Raw genomic sequence first — 19,504 nt, 5'->3', positions numbered from 1 at the left:
ACGAGGAGAAGTGGGAGACCAAATTGGAGGTAGAAAGATGCAGTGAAAAAGATTTTGTGTGATCGGGGCCTGAACATGCAGGAACATGCAGGGTGAAAGGAGGGCAAGGAATAGAGTGAATTGGATCGATGTGGTATACCGGGGTTGACTTGCTGTCAGTGGATTGAATCAGGGCATGTGAAGCGTCTGGGGTAAACCATGGAAAGCTGTGTAGGTATGTATATTTGCGTGTGTGGACGTATGTATATACATGTGTATGGAGGTGGGTTGGGCCATTTCCTTCGTCTGTTTCCTTGCGCTACCTTGCAAACGCGGGAGACAGCGACAAAGCAAAAAAAAAAAAAATATATATATATATATATATATATATATATATATATATATATATATATATATATATATATATATATATATATATATATTTATACTGGAGTTCTGGAAGTATGTGATAGAATGTAAGAAAGTAAATTCTAGATTAATATGGGTAAAACTGAAAGTGGATGGAGAGAGATGGGTGATTATTGGTCCATATGCACCTGTACATGAGAAGAAAGATCATGAGAGGCAAGTGTTTTGGGAGCAGCTGAATGAGTGTGTTAGTGGTTTTGATGCACAAGACCGGGTTATAGTGATGGGTGATTTGAATGCAAAGGTGAGTAATGTGGCAATTGAGGGAATAATTGGTATACATGGGGTGTTCAGTGTTGTAAATGGAAATGGTGAAGAGCTTGTAGATTTATGTGCTGAAAAAGGACTGATGATTGGGAATACCTAGTTTAAAAAGCGAGATATATATAAGTATACGTATATAAGTAGGAGAGATGGCCAGAGAGCGTTATTGGATTACGTGTTAATTGACAGGCACGCGAAAGAGAGACTTTTGGATGTAAATGTGCTGAGAGGTGCAACTGGAGGGATGTCTGATCATTATCTTGTGAGGCGAAGGTGAAGATTTGTATGGGTTTTCAGAAAAAAGAGAGAATGTTGGGAGGAAGAGGGTGGTGAGAGTAAGTGAGCTTGGGAAGAGACTTGTGTGAGGAAGTACCAGGAGAGACTGAGTACAGAATGGAAAAAGGTGAGAACAAAGGAGGTAAGGGGAGTGGGGGAGGAATGAGATGTATTTAGGGAAGCAGTGATGGCTTGCGCAAAAGATGCTTGTGGCATGAGAAGCGTGGGAGGTGGGTTGAGTAGAAAGGGTAGTGAGTGGTGGGATGAAGAAGTAAGATTATTAGTGAAGGAGAAGAGAGAGGCATTTGCACGATTTTTGCAGGGAAAAAATGCAAATGAGTGGGAGATTTATAAAAGAAAGAGACAGGAGGTCAAGAGAAAGGTGCAAGAGGTGAAAAGAGGGCAAATGAGAGTTGGGGTGAGAGAGTATCATTAAATTTTAGGGAGAATAAAAAGATGTTTTGGAAGGAGGTAAATAAAGTGCGTAAGACAAGGGAGCAAATGGGAACTTCGGTGAAGGGGGCTAATGGGGAGGTGATAACAAGTAGTAGTGATGTGAGAAAAAAGATGGAGTGAGTATTTTGAAGGTTTGTTGAATGTGTTTGATGATAAAGTGGCAGATATAGGGTGTTTTGGTCGAGGTGGTGTGCAAAGTGAGAGGGTTAGGGAAAATGATTTGGTAAACAGAGAAGAGGTAATAAAAGCTTTGCGGAAGATGAAAGCCGGCAAGGCAGCAGGTTTGGATGGTATTGCAGTGGAATTTATTAAAAAAGGGGGGTGACTGTATTGTTGACTGGTTGGTAAGGATATTTAATGTATGTATGATTCATGGTGAGGTGCCTGAGGATTGGCGGAATGTGTGCACAGTGCCATTATATAAAGGCAAAGGGGATAAGAGCGAGTGCTCAAATTACAGAGGTATAAGTTTGTTGAGTATTTCTGGTAAATTATATGGGAGGGTATTGATTGAGAGGCTGAAGGCATATACAGAGCATCAGATTGGGGAAGAGTAGTGTGGTTTCAGAAGTGGTAGAGGACGTGTGGATCAGGTGTTTGCTTTGAAGAATGTATGTGGGAAATACTTAGAAAAGCAAATTGATTTGTATGTAGCATTTATGGATCTGGAGAAGGCATATGATAGAGTTGATAGAGATGCTCTGTGGAAGGTACTAAGAATATATGGTGTGGGAGGCAAGTTGTTAGAAGCAGTGAAAAGTTTTTATCGAAGATGTAAGGCACGTGTACGTGTAGGAAGAGAGGAAAGTGATTGGTTCTCAGTGAATGTAGGTTTGCGGCAGGGGTGTGTGATGTCTCCATGGTTGTTTGATTTGTTTATGGACGGGGTTGTTAGGTAGGTGAATGTAAGAGTTTTGGAAAGAGGTATGCAGTCTGTTGTGGATGAGAGAGCTTGGGAAGTGAGTCAGTTGCTGTTCGCTGATGTGAGAAACTGCAGAAGCTGGTGACTGAGTTTGGTAAAGTGTGTGAAAGAAGAAAGTTAAGAGTAAATGTGAATAAGAAGAAGGTTATTAGGTACAGTAGGGTTGAGGGTCGAGTCAATTGGGAGGTAAGTTTGAAGGGAGAAAAACTGGAGGAAGTAAAGTGTTTTAGATATCTGGGAGTGGATTTGGCAGCGGATGGAACCATGGAAGCGGAAGTGAATCATAGGGTGGGGGAGGGGGCGACAATCCCGGCAGCCTTGAAAAATGTGTGGAAGTCGAGAACATTATCTCCGAAAGCAAAAATGGCAATGTTTGAAGGAATAGTGGTTCCAACAGTGTTGTATGGTTGCGAGGCGTGGGCTATGGATAGAGTAGTGCGCAGGAGGGTGGATGTGCTGGAAAGGAGATGTTTGAGGACAATATGTGGTGTGAGGTGGTTTTATCGAGTAAGTAATGTAAGGGTAAGAGAGATGTGTGGAAATAAAAAGAGCGTGGTTGAGAGAGCAGAAGAGGGTGTTTTGAAATGGTTTGGGCACATGGAGAGAATGAGCGCGGAAAGATTGACCAAGAGGATATATGTGTCGGAGGTGGAGGGAACGAGGAGAAGTGGGAGACCAAATTGGAGGTGGAAAGATGGAGTGAAAAAGATTTTGAGTGATCGGGGCCTGAACATGCAGGAGGGTGAAAGGCGGGCAAGGAATAGAGTGAATTGGATCGATGTGGTATACCGGGGTCGACGTGCTGTCAATGGATTGAACCAGGGCATGTGAAGCGTCTGGAGTAAACCATGAAAAGGTCTGTGGGGCCTGGATGTGGAAAGGGAGCTGTGGTTTCGGACATTATTGCACGACAACTAGAGAGTGAGTGTGAACGAATGTGGCCTTTGTTGTCTAAAGAAATACAATGCAGAACTGTAGTCTAGAAATCAGATAGGGAGAATATCGAAACAACAGAGATGCCACGTAAAATAAGATGAATACAGGCCAAAGCATGATTCCTGAAAATACGCTCCACCAGAAAATGAAAAACTGCAGAATGATACGATGGTGTCAACCAATACTGGCGAGAACAAGACGCACATGAGGCATATCAGAACAGGAGAACAAGACGGAATAAGAACTCTTACAATTACCGCCTCGATTATGAGGCTCACATTAAACCCACCAGACCAGTGGAATTCACCTCTATTACAGAACCGCATAAAGTCAGAGCAGAGAGGAAACATGAGGAAGATAACAACATACAACATGACTGAGATTAACAACACTTTCTTATGAACAGAAGTGAGTGAAGCGCACACAAGAAATTAAGTAATACGAGAGAGAATATAATAACCAAAGATAAGACTAATAAAGAAACTTACAATACTTGGAAGATAATACTTATAAACATACTAATTCTAGTATGTGGGGACTCTAAAATCAAAGTGAATTGCATCAGTGAATACACAAGGGATAATAACACAGTCTAAACTGATATCAGATACGTGGCTTGATGAAAAAGATGAAGAAACATTGAATGAAACTATCTGAAATATTCAGAACAGGCAGAGCCCAAGTCAAAGAAGGAGGAGTAGCAATATATGCTGGTGATAAGCTAGAAGGAAAATAGATTACGAAGATAAGCCACTATAGATGTGAACTAATTACAGTCAGCATCCTGGCCATAAACCCGATAAACCCTGTGTCATACAGACCACTAAAATCAAAGCAAAATGACTTGAAGATAATTCTTACAAAAGTTGAAGAAATATTTAAGAGGTAAGAGAAATGTGACCTGGGGATGATATGGGCTAGTGACTATAACTTCCATCATAATGAAAGGTAGGAAAGAGGAGTAGCTTGTAGATACAGACAAAGTTACAGAGGAGAGTATGATGGATGAACAGATGAAGGAGAACGGCACCACAAGAGAATAAACTGATTTCTGTGAATCATTCAGCCATGTGCAGGTAAACCACAGGCCGACAGGAGGGATCAATACGATACATCATATTTTTTTACAAACCACATGACACTGCTTTCTGGTACAGTAGATTATACAAGCCTATTAAATCATAACATCATAGAATTCATTGCAGCGTGTCAAACAGAAATGACTGAATGTGACCATCATACAGGAATAGAAGACAATAGTGGGTTGAGTGATATAAATTATCGCCGTGGCAAATTAGACTGGAGAGAGACCATTGAAAGGATTCTAAACACAGACTGAAATGAGATCTTTAGACGAAATGAACTCGTGACAAACACAAAAATATAATGTGAGAGGCTGTGCTTACTGATCACCGACCAGACACCGAAAAAGGAGACGAATGTAAGATTGAAAAAAAAAAAAAAAAATATATATATATTTTTTTTTTTTCTTTTTTTTTTTGCTTTGTCGCTGTCTCCCGCGTTTGCGAGGTAGCGCAAGGAAACAGACGAAAGAAATGGCCCAACCCACCCCTATACACATGTATATACATACGTCCACACACGCAAATATACACACCCACACAGCCTTCCACGGCCCACCCCAGACGCCCCACATGCCCTGACCCAATCCACTGACAGCACGTCAACCCCGGTATACCACACCGCTCCAATTCACTCTATTCCTTGCCCTCCTTTCACCCTCCTGCATGTTCAGGCCCCGATCACACAAAATCTTTTTCACTCCATCTTTCCACCTCCAATTTGGTCTCCCTCTTCTCCTCGTTCCCTCCACCTCCGACACATATATCCTCTTGGTCAATCTTTCCTCACTCATTCTCTCCATGTGCCCAAACCATTTCAAAACACCCTCTTCTGCTCTCTCAACCACGCTCTTTTTATTTCCACACATCTCTCTTACCCTTACGTTACTTACTCGATCAAACCACCTCACACCACACATTGTCCTCAAACATCTCATTTCCAGCACATCCATCCTCCTGCGCACAACTCTATCCATAGCCCACGCCTCGCAACCATACAACATTGTGGAACCACTATTCCTTCAAACATACCCATTTTTGCTTTCCGAGATAATGTTCTCGACTTCCACACATTCTTCAAGGCTCCCAGAATTTTCGCCCCCTCCCCCACCCTATGATCCACTTCCGCTTCCATGGTTCCATCCGCTGCCAGATCCACTCCCAGATATCTAAATATCTAAAACACTTCACTTCCTCCAGTTTTTCTCCATTCAAACTCACCATATATATATATATATATATATATATATATATATATATATATATATATATATATATATATATATATATATACATATATCAGTAAATTTTAGGGAGAATAAAAAGATGTTCTGGAAGGAGGTAAATAGGGTGCGTAAGACAAGGGAGCAAATGGGAACTTCAGTGAAGGGCGTAAATGGGGAGGTGAAAACAAGTAGTGGTGATGTGAGAAGGAGATGGAATGAGTATTTTGAAGGTTTGTTGAATGTGTCTGATGACAGAGTGGCAGATATAGGGTGTTTTGGTCGAGGTGGTGTGCAAAGTGAGAGGGTTAGGGAAAATGATTTGGTAAACAGAGAAGAGGTAGTAAAAGCTTTGCGGAAGATGAAAGCCGGCAAGGCAGCAGGTTTGGATGGTATTGCAGTGGAATTTATTAAAAAAGGGGGTGACTGTATTGTTGACTGGTTGGTAAGGTTATTTAATGTATGTATGACTCATGGTGAGGTGCCTGAGGATTGGCGGAATGCGTGCATAGTGCCATTGTACAAAGGCAAAGGGGATAAGAGTGAGTGCTCAAATTACAGAGGTATAAGTTTGTTGAGTATTCCTGGTAAATTATATGGGAGGGTATTGATTGAGAGGGTGAAGGCATGTACAGAGCATCAGATTGGGGAAGAGCAGTGCGGTTTCAGAAGTGGTAGAGGATGTGTGGATCAGGTGTTTGCTTTGAAGAATGTATGTGAGAAATACTTAGAAAAGCAAATGGATTTGTATGTAGCATTTATGGATCTGGAGAAGGCATATGATAGAGTTGATAGAGATGCTCTGTGGAAGGTATTAAGAATATATGGTGTGGGAGGCAAGTTGTTAGAAGCAGTGAAAAGTTTTTATCGAGGATGTAAGGCATGTGTACGTGTAGGAAGAGAGGAAAGTGATTGGTTCTCAGTGAATGTAGGTTTGCGGCAGGGGTGTGTGATGTCTCCATGGTTGTTTAATTTGTTTATGGATGGGGTTGTTAGGGAGGTAAATGCAAGAGTCCTGGAAAGAGGGGCAAGTATGAAGTCTGTTGGGGATGAGAGAGCCTGGGAAGTGAGTCAGTTGTTGTTCGCTGATGATACAGCGCTGGTGGCTGATTCATGTGAGAAACTGCAGAAGCTGGTGACTGAGTTTGGTAAAGTGTGTGGAAGAAGAAAGTTAAGAGTAAATGTGAATAAGAGCAAGGTTATTAGGTACAGTAGGGTTGAGGGTCAAGTCAATTGGGAGGTAAGTTTGAATGGAGAAAAACTGGAGGAAGTGAAGTGTTTTAGATATCTGGGAGTGGATCTGTCAGCGGATGGAACCATGGAAGCGGAAGTGGATCATAGGGTGGGGGAGGGGGCGAAAATTTTGGGAGCCTTGAAAAATGTGTGGAAGTCGAGAACATTATCTCGGAAAGCAAAAATGGGTATGTTTGAAGGAATAGTGGTTCCAACAATGTTGTATGGTTGCGAGGCGTGGGCTATGGATAGAGTTGTGCGCAGGAGGATGGATGTGCTGGAAATGAGATGTTTGAGGACAATGTGTGGTGTGAGGTGGTTTGATCGAGTAAGTAACGTAAGGGTAAGAGAGATGTGTGGAAATAAAAAGAGCGTGGTTGAGAGAGCAGAAGAGGGTGTTTTGAAATGGTTTGGGCACATGGAGAGAATGAGTGAGGAAAGATTGACCAAGAGGATATATGTGTCGGAGGTGGAGGGAACGAGGAGAAGAGGGAGACCAAATTGGAGGTGGAAAGATGGAGTGAAAAAGATTTTGTGTGATCGGGGCCTGAACATGCAGGAGGGTGTAAGGAGGGCAAGGAATAGAGTGAATTGGAGCGATGTGGTATACAGGGGTTGACGTGCTGTCAGTGGAGTGAATCAGGGCATGTGAGGCGTCTGGGGTGGACCATGGAAAGCTGTGTAGGTAATGTATACACGTGTGTGGACATGTGTATGTACATGTGTATGGGGGGGGAAGGTTGGGCCATTTCTTTCGTCTGTTTCCTTGCGCTACCTCGCAGACGCGGGAGACAGCGACAAAGTATAAAAAAAAAAAAAAAAAAAAAAATATATATATATATATATATATATATATATATATATATATATATATATATATATATATATACATAACGTCAACGAATACTGAGAAAAGTTTACAGCATGAAGACAACTTGTGTTGTAAGTAATATTACTAGTGATACATAAGGTTTACAGATGAATGTGTTCAGAACAGCAGGGGAGAGGGAAGGGCGTACTGAAGCTGGAAGGGGTGTCAGAGGGGCGTTTCCACGTGGGAGGAGGGCAGATATTGGGAACTGTGTCATGAAGGGGTTAAAGGGAAAAGTGTTCAAGGAAGATTTAGAGAACCTTGTTAAGGGTAAGGGGAGGAGGAGGTTCATAGCAGCATACCGTAGTGAACATAAGACAGCATGTCGTACAGGAGAGTATTAGGGTGCAGGGGTGCGTAAGGCAGTTGAAAAGAAAAGTGGCCAAGGGATACAGAGACGTGAGATGGGTGTGTGGAGGGGTACGTCCAAAGGATAGAGAGGCTTGTCTTGGGAGGATGGAGGGGAGTATCCAAAGGATAGAGAGAGCCGTGTTGATGGGAAGCTGGAGGAGCGTGCTCGAGGGATAGAGAGGATTGTCTCCGTAGCGTGGTGGGACATATGCGATGGATAGAGAGGGGCGTATGTTGGGAGGATGGAGGGGCGTGTCAAAGGGATAGAGTAAAGAGTGTTTTGGAAGCGCGGAGCTGCGTGGCTCAGAGATAAATAGAGACGTGTTTTTGAGGTGTGTCTGTAGTTTGCCTGTACTACTAGGCTCATAAGCTAAATCACAGGCTACTGCCACGCATATAGGTCTGGCTACTGGGACACTACCAGGTACACATCCTAAGTTCGTATAATCACGACCGTCAGTCATTTTAAATTCGTAAGGTCGTGACCGGCACCTAACCTAACTTTGCAGTATCACAAGCGGCACATATCCTCAGTTCGTAAGATCATGCCCGATACACACCCCAAATTGTAGATATGATTTCCCTGGCACACATTCTCAATTCTTAAGATCGTTCATGAGTCCAAAGTTAGTAAAATACTGCCCGGCACATATCGTAAGCTTTTAAGATAAGGCCTGGAAGACCCCGTAACTCCATAAGATATTGCCAGGTCTATACCCTAAGCTCGCGAAATCAATTTCATGTTCTTAAAGAAATGGTGACTCTTTTGATCCTCTATCTCACCAGAATTCTTTATACTAACCTCTCATTTCCTGAACACCAACGAGCTAATACCTCTGCAAGTATCTTACTTCCTCTGAAGACAATTATCTGTTTTCAGTAATTCCTTTCACACGGCCACCTACAACCCTCCTCCCAGTTACCACTATGAACAAGGAGTCTCTGTTCCTTCCACCACCACCACTCCTGTTGTACATCTCGAAAGACTTGAATCTCCAAGCTCTAATTACATCTGGTCTAAGATATTATCTTAAGTACCACTGTATCCTATTTTATCTCACTTAAACTCGAGAAACATTTCAGAATTGTTTAAGTGTCTAAATCTTGCCAGGAGGTCGTGGTATCTTACCCTCAAGCTCAGGTCTTGTACCTGGGATTTTTCGAGTTATACCACCGGGATTAGAGAGGGATTAGAAGAGATCTTTCCACACAGATAGTGGCAGGGTTGAACCCTCACCTTCTTCATTCTTAATGATCTCGAGAAACCACCTTACCAAAAGTGCAGACCATCACGAACACACTCCCAACGCTTTCGATAAATATTTCACCTCCAGTCCATCAAGCTGTAACCACACAATCCAGCCCCCGATGGTTTATCTGACCACACACACTCTTACAGGCCTCTTACTATGTGCACCGCTTCCTCCTACGGCTCACTTGCTCACTCTAAGCGTCATTGAATTTCCAGAAGAACACTACCGCCCCTCTTCGGGTGATCCTAGTGTCTTTGCTGAGGATCTTACGGAGGTTACTGATGTGGGACTGGTGGGATAAATCCCCTCTTCTTTTAAAACTATATCTTCCATCCCGTGGTTTGATCATTCCTTTTCTCAGGCCATTGCTGCAAGGTCTTGGAAAATTCTCCTCTCTCCGAATCTCACCCAGTTTTCGTATTCAACCAAAATGATTGCAAACATAAGATTTATGAGATAAAGTGTTCTATTATCTAAAGGAAGTGCGACAACCTGTCCTCTTCTACGACCATCTCTTACAACTTTTGTCATAACATCAATCCTACACATCTCCGTTCCGACGGCACTATGGCTGTCTCCTCTTATGACAAAGTAACTCTTTTTGACCCACTTTTCACCTCTAACCCCACCTGGGATGATCAACATAACCACAACCCTTGTCGTAGCTCTTACTAAAATATCTTTTGGAATAGTCGAAAGACTTCTATTTCTCTCTCTCTGAACCCACAATGCGTATGGACCAGATGTCATCTTTCCTCGTGTTTAACTCACTCACGCTTGCTCGTCTTTCCCGATTCTCCTTAGAAACCATAGTTATTCCCTCCTCTTGGAAGTATTCATGAGTGCGGGTTATTCCGAGGATGGGTGATCATTCTGAGCTTTCCAGCTATCATTCTGTTGCTCTGACTTCTACACTGTTTCTTGTGTCTTCGAGTCTCTCCTCGACTTCCATTTGCTTATGATAATCTCCGTTTCCTCACTAGTCATCGGTATAGCTCTTTAAGGCTAGATCCACCATTGACATCCTTTCCTATCTTACTGTTCTCTGATCATCCTTTCTTGGGGCCTTTGGGAAAACCAGCCTTGTTGCCCTCGATATTTGGAAAGCTTTTGGCATGGTGTGTCATCGGGGTCTGATCTCTACGCATCCCTGACTGTTTGTTCTCTAGCCAGTCTATTTCCCTCATTGTCTATCAACATAGATATTTCTCAGGGCTCCTTCCTGTCTCCTAAACTCTTCCTCGTTTTTTATTAACGATTTTTCTCTTCTGCACTTAACCACATGCACTCCTACCCTATCAACTCGGCAAATAATTAAAACTATAGTTTTTTGTGTGTGTTTCCTAACAGCTAAGACATGGCTTTTATAGATGTGGATTCATCACTTCTTCTCAAGGTCTTTTATTACTTTTCCTCTTTACCCTTCGCTTTTCTGTCAGTTTGATCCCTCTATATATTCTGATTTAGGCCTGACCTCGATGTGGACGCTTTCTCTGCGGTCGGAGCCTACGATATAAAAAGAAAAGATGCCGAAAAGTCCATAAAAACATGCCAAGAACTCACTCTAATTTCGTAATATACTGACAGACTCATGACCTAAGTTCGAAAGGTAAAGTCCAGTGCAGTTCTAAGTCCGTATCGTTATGACGGACACACACACACACACACACACACACCCCCGAGGTCATACCCAACATCAGTCAGCAGAAGTTCTTGTGATACTGATGTGTATCCCAACTCCCCTGGGACACAGACGAGCTACTAACTGAGGTTAAGATTTCGTCGCTAGACGTCCTGAGTGGAAGATAGATACATCTCATGGACGTATATATCATGATTGTGTTCACGGTGATCTACGGAGGAGTGAAGAGAAATTATCATGATCTTCATATATCATATGTGCTTTCCGAGTTATCGCTTAGAAAGTATCTCATGAATTATTGAAAATCAAAGTGGACGATGAATTATGTGTTTGACTGTATGAGGACAATAGGACGACCTATGAACGTGATGGCCACGCCCCTTGGTTAGGATTGGCGTGACTTTTGGCCTAACCAGACAGAAGGCCGAGCCTTCATACTCGAGGGTCGAGTCGTTTCGTGCAAGGGTCGTACCGCTGTGCTGAAGTTGCTCAAAATTCCATATCAAACGATGGTTCTTTTCTTCTATTACAACACAAACACATGACACAAACACGGTGCATGATGCTTCCTCTCGTTCATAGTCCTGATCACACATCACCCGACGGCTTACGTACGTTAATCTTATCTCTGTAGGGCCCATACATGTACTGCAGTATTGCACGATGATCATTGCACAATGTTGCACAGTATCATTGCTCGTGTTTGCTCAGTCATTGATGTGTCTTCAGTGAAAGAGACTTGAGCCAAGACGAACACATGTGGTCAACAGAAATCTTTTCCAGTGTCCAGCGAATGAAACCTAATGATTGAACGTTTATGGACTTTGTTAACTTATTGAAGACAAGGATGTGGTCGTTAAGGGTCAGGTCATCAGATCCCATGGTCATCTCGTTGTGTTCCAGGGTCGTGGTGTAAAGATTTTTCAAAGTTAACGAGCATTAATGAGAAGATTTGATAATACGAGTCAGACCTTCAGTCGAGGTGGCAGTAGTCATGGCTATGGTCAGTCTTTTCAGTAATCTAAATAAATGATCACCTTATCGACTGTCACTACCCAAGCTGCTGCTGAATTATACTAAGTTGTAAATCCGATCCGGCCACTTTTGATAGGAAATACCAAAACCGATTTAAGAAATTAGACCTAAATAACAACGCAAACTTTGTATAATTTCTATTGGGCAACTTTAGTAGAAGTGGATGATGGCTCTCTCTTAATGAGGCCACATGCTGTATATAATGAGTGTGTAAAACAGTCTTGGAATCATCCATAACACTTGGAGAAGGTGTTGAAGATCTTTCGGTTGGTGGATGTAACTTGACGTTCACGTCCTTAATGACCCTGGCCTTATGCCCAGACCACCATCCAACCAGCCTTCTTGATATATCGACACGCCAGTTCTTTGCCCTGCCGCTGGGAGTATGTTTAATGGAGAGAAAACTTTGAAATTCCAGGGCCTTGCCCGACCCAAGTCATCAAGATGCTGCGTCCGTATGAACACCACATTTTGGACCCATGCCAGAGCGACCACGACTTGGTGATAATGGATGCACTAAAGTGTGGCAATGAGATAATCTTAACTTGAGTGTAATAGGTATCTGGTTCAGGCTAGTGTATATATATATATATATATATATATATATATATATATATATATATATATATATATATATATATATATGGTAAAGTGTGTGGAAGAAGAAAGTTAAGAGTAAATGTGAATAAGAGCAAGGTTATTAGGTACAGTAGGGTTGAGGGTCAAGTCAATTGGGAGGTGAGTTTGAATGGAGAAAAACTGGAGGAAGTGAAGTGTTTTAGATATCTGGGAGTGGATCTGGCAGCGGATGGAACCATGGAAGCGGAAGTGGATCATAGGGTGGGGGAGGGGGCGAAAATTTTGGGAGCCTTGAAGAATGTGTGGAAGTCGAGAACATTATCTCGGAAAGCAAAAATGGGTATGTTTGAAGGAATAGTGGTTCCAACAATGTTGTATGGTTGCGAGGCGTGGGCTATGGATAGAGTTGGGCGCAGGAGGATGGATGTGCTGGAAATGAGATGTTTGAGGACAATGTGTGGTGTGAGGTAGTTTGATCGAGTAAGTAACGTAAGGGTAAGAGAGATGTGTGGAAATAAAAAGAGAGTGGTTGAGAGAGCAGAAGAGGGTGTTTTGAAATGGTTTGGGCACATGGAGAGAATGAGTGAGGAAAGATTGACCAAGAGGATATATGTGTCGGAGGTGGAGGGAACGAGGAGAAGAGGAAGACCAAATTGGAGGTGGAAAGATGGAGTGAAAAAGATTTTGTGTGATCGGGGCCTGAACATGCAGGAGGGTGAAAGGAGGGCAAGGAATAGAGTGAATTGGAGCGATGTGGTATACAGGGGTTGACGTGCTGTCAGTGGATTGAATCAAGGCATGTGAAGCGTCTGGGGTAAACCATGGAAAGCTGTGTAGGTATGTATATTTGCGTGTGTGGACGTGTGTATGTACATGTGTATGGGGGGGGGTTGGGCCATTTCTTTCGTCTGTTTCCTTGCGCTACCTCGCAAACGCGGGAGACAGCGACAAAGTATAAAAGAAAAAAAAAAAAAAATATATATATATATATATATATATATATATATATATATATATATATATATATATATATATATATATATATATATATATATATATATATATATATATATACCTGTACGTATTCATACTTGCTTGCCTTCTTCCATTCCTGGCGCTACCCCGTCCCACAGGAAACAGCAATCGCTACCCCCCGCTTCAAGGAGGTAGAGCCACTAAAGCAGACAAAAAGGCCACATTCGTTCACACTCAGTCTCTAGCTGTCATGTGTAATGCACCGAGACCACAGCTCCCTATTCACATCCAGGCTCCACAGAACTTTCCATTGTTTATCTCAGTTGTCTGTGCCATCTCATTTAACATACGAAATAATCACATACACTAAAACCATGTTAAACGAAAATAATACTTTGACATAGACAAGTGAATCGACACAAAAACAAGGAAGGTAACAATTTAAGAGAAAAAATGAGACATTGTTTAAGTTACTGTTTGTGATCAGTATTGGCTACAGTTAGACCTATGTCAACCAAGAGGTGAGCTGTGGATAATAAGAACACCAGGTCGGCAAACTGAGGAGTAGAAATGAGAAAGTGAAACGAAATCTTAAAATTCAAAAGCGCGGAAGCCCTACATTCCCGCTGCCAATTTAGATTTCCCTGAGTACCAACACAAATCCATTTCATTCCTCTCTGCATCCCCCTTCCCTCACCTGTGGACCCATAAAGACAATGCCTGTGCAAATAATGGTAAAAATACCTCGACTTTATGTTTGGCTTTAGGTCGTCGCTTCAAAGCTTTACCAGAAGCGGTTCTGAACTTTCCCATGGTTGTGGCTCTCAGTGGCAGCTGCTGTTTCTAATCTGTACCTCTACGGATTCTAATCTGGTTCATGGCTGTGGCACCTGAGTGTTGCTGTACCGTTCCAGTGCTGTGATTCACAGCGGGTTTAACCTGCTGCACGGCCGTGCCTCCCAAAATACTCGTCAACGATGGGGATCTCTGGTTCTATTGTTCGTGTTAAATGAATTTTCGTGTCGTGTTGGAACCTGACTGAGGTTATGCTTGTGTTTCGACGTCCGACACAGAAACGGTATTAACAGAAGCTTTGATGTCCCGGCCTGAAGTACTGTTGCTTCTCTGTTTACGAGACCCACAGTGTTAGTGCAATGTGACTCTAAACTTTTGTTCCTTGTCTTAATACTTCATGTTTAGTGTACCAATACACATGTGATCTTTATCTATAACTCGTCTCCTTTCTATTATGAACTTTCCAATCAGGTGATAGACTGGAGAACGAACAGAAAGAATTGAGTTGTTATAAATGATACGAGTAAGTATGACTTTGATGACACACACAGTAACCTTTGTGTGCCTTGCCGCATACCGCACTAGTTGTTAATGAGTAATGCCAAGACTCATTACCAAACGTTTGTAACTGAATGTTACCACAAACGTTTTACTCAGGCATATACATCCTGTATAGGAGGTACTACGTTGTGACAGTACTTGCTGCCCAAACTAGCGAGGGATAAGTCTAGGAATATGTGCATATCTTCTTACGAATACATACATATGAGAAGTTTTCAACGAAGGTACCGTCGTGCTCAAGGGATTAATACAGACACGTGAACATACGTGATTATCTACGCATTCTTTGGTTCACAGATGATGTCTGATTTTATTGTTTTACACAGATTAAGACTTTGATTCCAATTTATTTGTCCTTTTGCATTTTTGAAATCGTTTATCAGGCTATTGTGAAACCTGTAAGCTTACAGTTATGTATGTACATAATATACGCATTCGCTGTCTGAATCCTGGGAGGTACGCTTTATATCAGTGTTCTCTGATCGCTCCTCTGGCTCATATACCCAGTGAAGGACACGTGCGGTGAAGCTCTCTGATTTATGTATGTTCTTTCGTCTTAACCCTCCCGTCCCTCGCCTCAATGGGGGAGAAGTGCATTCGACCAACCCACACCCCGCCCTCCCCACTCTAACGCCCTCGACCCTAGTCACTCGAACTTCCTGCATAGGTCAATGTGCCAACGACTGGAGATCATCTTTCAGACGCACCAGAATATAGAACGTAAATATCAATCGGTTACGACCAGAATAAGAAAACTGGTAAAGTCTTCTCTCTTTCCTTTTTCTTTTTGCTTTGAATAGTGATCCCACACAAAAACCCTGTCCCAAACGAGGTCGTGTATGTTGAAAATGGAAAATAAAGGCTTAAACAGCATTGCGTACATTGGGAATAGATTAGTTACCCCCAGGTTCGTAGATCTAATCCCTGAAGGTAAAAATAAAGGCGATAGAAGGAGGAGAATTTTGCAGTTTTGCTGCGCAAGGAAAAGAAGGATCCTGACCCACAGTCCTCATGTGACTGGTCTTCATACCCATGCAGCAGCCAGTCGCTGGCGCAGGTCTTAAGGGCCGACACACACAAGCAGACAGCTCATGATAGCAACAAACGCAATGATACCTGTAAAACAGAGAAAAAGAGAGGGAACATCATGGTGGACGATAAGGATGGTTGAGGATGAGTGATAGTACGAAACCCAATATGGCTGAGAAGTTGAAGAACAGCCATCTTTGGTATGTAAGTAGACGACGTCCATACAGGAGCGATCAGATCCCTGTAGCAAACTGCTCTCATGATAAAAGAAAGTTGTATCTGCAACACCCCAGCTTTGGGGAAAAGGTTCTGTTGTGTTTTTGGTGTAGGGTTTTCAGGTTTGAGTGGAGGATATAATTCTAACTAACATGTTTATGTTATTGTAGGGCTGAACTGAGGTACTTTGAAATTTGAGCGCAGTTGGGGGACTAAGAGTGAGATTTATAGATCCATAACTTGGAATTGTATATTTGAGCTAAGCTTAACCAACGTGAATGTTTCCCCACTCGGATATACTACAAATATTCATAATGCAAATTAGGAAATAGGCTCTATAAGAGAAATAATGAGTATCAAAATCCAGTAAAAATGCAAAGCTAATAGAAAATTGTAGAATAGACTCGTCAGCGTAAGAGTTGGTTAAAGAATCAGGATACCCTATGGGAATTAGAAATAGCAAAGGCAATTGAGCAAAACCGAAGGACTCAACTGATGATACGATAAGAGTGAGAACATCCCAATCATTGATTCCGCCCTGACGCATTAGGAAAGTCATATCAGCGTCAGAGTAAAGAGAGAAGTGAAAAAGATAAAAGGGATGTGATTCAGCACATAAATCTCATGCTTTACTTTAGAAATATTAAAGGTTACAAAGATTTATCAGATTCCCAAAGAGAGGAAAACCAGAGGTAGGCCAAATAGGAAAGACTATCACAAGTATAACTTCCATTACGAGAGTCTGACTGGTGATATGAAAGAAGGAAATAGAAGAATTTTAGGTGCTTGAGAAAGTAAGAATTAAGACCATCGAATATTCTGGACAGTGTGGAGTTGACGACGATGGGGCAGTATCACCTTTTTTAGGGATGGGCTTTACAAGAGCATGCTGTCAATAAGAAGGAAAGACTTGGTTTTATAGACTGATGCTGAATAAGTGACTAAGGATCGAGACTAGTTTACAGAAACACATCTCTAAGAAGGTTTAAGACGAGGGGAAGGATATCATCTCGTCCATACGCCTTGTCCGCCTGTAACTGGGAAAAAAGACGCAGATCTTGCAAGTGAAAAACGTAGATGAGGTAGATTTAGCACGAGGAGGTTAGCAGAAGACAATAGAATGCGGAAAATAGTGCCAAAAATGATCACAAAAAAAATGAGACGGAATTACAGTAATTGCTGGAGATGATTTTGCAAGGGAACAGAAGAGTTTGATATTGAAGAAACAGTCAAGTCAGTGAGCTTTCAGTAGAGGAAAATGGGCTCTACAAAAAACAGCTTTGCTATGATATCGAACATAGGGAAAATCAGGAGCAGTGTTCCATCGCTCGGTATCGCACTGTCCTTGAACTGACAGATAGCAAGAACAACCAAACCACAACTGATAGGCAAGTTTAAGCAAAATGGACATAGGCTTCCGTCCCAGCGAAAAGGACCTCCGCTACGTGATCAGTACAACCGTAGACATTTTATAACACGTCTGTCTATATATTGCGGATTGCTCTACTACGTATTCATCTCATTTATGCGCAATGAATATGGAAGCCCAACACCACACTGATATACATCCGAAATGATTGATAATATAGACACGAAAAGATAGATTCTGCACTATTGTATATTTCATTCTCTGTACACATGTGCACTTGTTTCTGTAAAACCTGGCAAATCGCAGTCTTCTAGTCTCTATCCACGTATTTTTTTATATTTAAAGAGAAATTCAGTTAGTAGTTCGTATAATGCTCAATCTTTCACTGGCACTCACTATGTACACCTGTGAGGATAAGTCTCTGGAAGTGCAAAATCGACCTTTTTACCTAATCGAAGACAATGCCATTATGTGAACCTGACTGAGTTAACCTTCCCTGGGCCACAGTGCCGCCACGTGGCTCTAAGGATATCTAATGTTATGCTGTGACTGGCTGTGAGGATTATCTCCTGGTGTTTACTGTACATTAGCTAATACAAAACTAATATTATATACCGTGTATCGACAAAATCCACACACAGCAAATTTATTTCAACCAACTCAATCACGGTACAGCTCATCAGGACTTTTTGTCGTTCCCTGGAGGTGTGGCAGGACTGGGAACCACAGCCAAACAGTCGACAGCCACACTGCCACCCAGGCTGTAATCATGCCACAGTCTGGGGCGTCCCCCACATATAATTATACAAATCACCGGACAAACTGCGACATAATGCAAGTCAAAACACCGCCACTAAGGATGCCAATCTGCAGCTCATACTACATCATCACGTCCAGTGCCACACAGGAGAGCCAGAATACCCATAACATTATCACAGTAACATCAGAGGTCTGAGTGATGACTTAAGTGACGGTGTGTCACGTGAGGGGCGGACTACACTGTGTATATCACAGGATAACATGGTAAGAGGGACCACATGTTGCCTCAGGAGTGCAACACCACCTGCCACCATCCCACTCTCACCACGTACCTCCACACTACACATACCACATGCTCACCGCATGCCCTCCACAGGTCCGTCACTTGCCTACCACATGCCTATCATATGCCAACCAAACGCCTGCCATATGACCCCCGCATGCCTGTCATATACCCATCATATGCCCACTACATCCCCACCATATTTCCACCACATCGTCACCACTTCCATACCATATGTCCACCTCATGCCCACTTCCTTAACCCCAACCATAAACCACCCGACTGACGCAGACCCATACCCACACTGTCCATTAAGTACACGCCCATATCCACCCGCAAATCCATGTTCTCATCGCCCAGTGCACCCACATCCACACCCATCGGCAGATCCATGCTCATACTGCAAAGTACACCCACGCTTACACCCATCGACAAGCCCATGTTCACACCACCCAGTATACCTACGCCTATAGTATATCCACCAGCAGGCCCAGTCCCGCACTACTGAGTCCACCTAAGCCTCCACCTGCCGGCTGACCCAACCCCGGCTACTCGCCTACACCACACTTGTGCCACATACACTTATGTCTACACCTACCGATAAGCCCATGACTGTACTGTACTGCACCCACCGGCAGATCCGTGCCCTCACTGCCCAGTACACCCACACCTACACCCACTAGCAGGCCCATGCTCTCACTCCCCAGTACATCCACACCCACAGAAGCCGGGACTCGGGCGGGTCAATACATGGTGCAGCTGTCGAGATCGACAAATAACCCCGGGTGATTTACGTGGCCGGGTTGTGTTCTCGAGATGAAGTGACGCTGGCCAGCACACACACACACACACACACACACACACACACAGCAGCTCGCCGACACCATCACACACACACACACACACACACACACACACACAGCAGCTCGCCGGCACAATCACACACACACACACACACACACACTTACACACACACACACACACAC

Source organism: Panulirus ornatus, chromosome 20, assembly GCF_036320965.1.
Source record: "Panulirus ornatus isolate Po-2019 chromosome 20, ASM3632096v1, whole genome shotgun sequence".
Lineage (NCBI taxonomy): Eukaryota > Metazoa > Arthropoda > Malacostraca > Decapoda > Palinuridae > Panulirus > Panulirus ornatus.
This window is presented reverse-complemented; position numbering follows the sequence as displayed.